We start from the raw sequence: 2453 nt of genomic DNA on the forward strand, positions 1-2453 counted from the left end.
CAAAGGAAACACCTGTGAATAATAGGAAAGACTTGTTTTTCCTAAACTCCAAGTAAGGCAAAGCTACTGTTGAAGCTTGCACTATATGCCAAAGAAGGAAAATACTGTTGAAGGAAGTGGGTTTGGAAAATTGTGGTTTTCAGCAATCGAAGCTCCTGTATTTCTGTTTACGCCAGAGCAGCTCCGGTTGACTCTCCCTGTATAAGCATGCTTGAATAAAAACTGGCCTCAGGTTTGTTCTGAACCAAAACACAACGCTTGGTTAATTTTCCACCACAATCTTGGTGCCATGACTCGGATAGATGGTGACCCCCGAGAGCCGGAGGACCGCGAGCTGTTCCCCACCAGACCCCGGGCCCATCCAAAAAGGTAAGAGACCTTTTGAAATCTCTATATTGGGTTTATGGTGGAGGACCGCCTGTAGGCTCTGGGGCTTCAGTGAGTTGTACGTTCTGTCCAGACTTTTGCTGCCAGACACGCCTGACGCCCTTGGGGTGGGTCAGAGTTCCATCCAGGTTTGGTTTCCCCGGGAAGAGCCATTGAGGCTGGCTGGGCAGGTTGTGGGTAGACCTGGTTCTGTGTGCCAGTGTGAAATGAGTAACGTCGGAAGACCAGAGTGATGAGAGTCACAGGAAGATGCCCAGAGCTCCCTACACAGCAGAGGTGCCTCTAACACAAGCCCTGTGACTCCATCTAGTGGGCATCATGATAAATGCCCCGACCTCGGCAGTTTCCCTCTGCATGGCATGACTGGCGAGGGGTCTGTCTGGGTCTAGGAGTGTGTGATCCCATCCCTTCCATCCTCGGAAGATCTGTTTCCGTACCCTCTTTCCTCCCCTATCTCTGGTTCCTGCCTGGAGGCGGTTATGATAAGCCACTGACTGGTGTGATCACCTGGCCTGAAGTGACAGAGTATGCTGTGCCAGCCGACGCCCTTTGCTGAAAGGGGGCTGTAAGACCGTTGTGGAGGCCCTAAACAGAACCCTCCCTGTATGAGTGTGTTTTGAGTTAAGTACTGGGGGCCGGAGGATCCAAGAGGATTCCCCTCTCGCCAGATACAGATGGGAGCTGGGGAGTCTGAAAGGATCACTGCCCCACGAAAAGGCACACCGGCATACTACATATACGCAAATTATAGTCTTTCACTTGCAAGTTTCTAAAGAAATGGAATTGGTATACCAGGGATGATCTGAAATTACAGTTTCCCTTAGAGGGAAGTTTCAACCTTGACAAGATTGTGCTCCTCAGAGGCCCAATTTTTGCCAATAATATCAGACAATGTCAGTTTAATGCATATTTTGATTGGTATGGGGAAACAGAAAAATGGTGCCGTGAATCTCAAATGAGGAGTCTCAAGGACTCCCAGGAGAAACTTAAAACGCAATTAAAAGGAGAAATTAAGCCTTCCCCAAACCCCGGTTGGCCAGCAGATACCCCTTTATCCTTTAAGGCCTCTCCAAAAAACCCCCACGGCCCCATCCGGAGATGTTGTAGATTTATACTTAGCATGTAGACAACCGGCTGCCCCAACATCACCTAGATGGGTGCAGGACCATCTGCCCAGGGAGAACCGGATAGGTAGGTAGATAGTGCAGGTCCATCCACTCAGGGCAGAACAAATAGAGAGGCCGGTAGACCCCACATGCCTCCACCAGAGTACAACCGGGAGGCTGACTCCACTATCCAGGGACCCCTACTCCAAGCAGTAACACCAACATCAGCATCTACTTCACCCCCCTCCCCTGAGTCACCCTCGGATCCCACAGAAAGCCCAATCACTGCCCTAGCAGACGCGGTCCGATACCTATCTGGCCAACTAGATGGACGGATGGAGAATTCACCCAGACCACCGGCATGGAATACTAGGTTACAAAGAACTTTACGATCCTGGGAACCCCCTGTGCCCAGTCCCTGGCCCCTAGTTCCCCACCATGAGGCGACCTTTTCCCTGCGCCAACTTCCAGGCCCAGGTTTAGAGGAGTCAGGCCAGGTGACCCTGGTAACTGTACATGCAACCGTGGTCTCCCACAGATTTGTATAACTTGGTTGAAAAATTCCCTAAAATAAGGGAAGACCCTGTCAAATTCCAAGAATAATTAAGAACAGTCATAAGCTGTTACAACCCTAACTGGGCAGATTTAAATAAACTCCTGAGAGCAGTCCTGCCCAGGGAAACATTAAATCGCCTCCTACAAGAGGCCTGGTGGCTCGACAACGACCAAGGCCAGGATAGGGACTTAAACTCAGACAGAAATAAGCTGTTGGACATGGTACTTAAAATCTGCCCAAGAAAGGCAGATTGGACTAAAATTAGTGCTTGTAGGCAAATTAAAGGAGAAAACCCTGCTGATTATATGCAGCACCTTAAGCAGGTTTTCGAGAGATATTCTGGCATAAATAATACAAAGCGAGATGCTAAACAAGCAGTGGTGGCTGCCTTTGTCCAAGGACTC

Source organism: Lepidochelys olivacea (genome assembly GCF_965140295.1).
Source record: "Lepidochelys olivacea isolate rLepOli2 genome assembly, chromosome: 16".
Lineage (NCBI taxonomy): Eukaryota > Metazoa > Chordata > Testudines > Cheloniidae > Lepidochelys > Lepidochelys olivacea.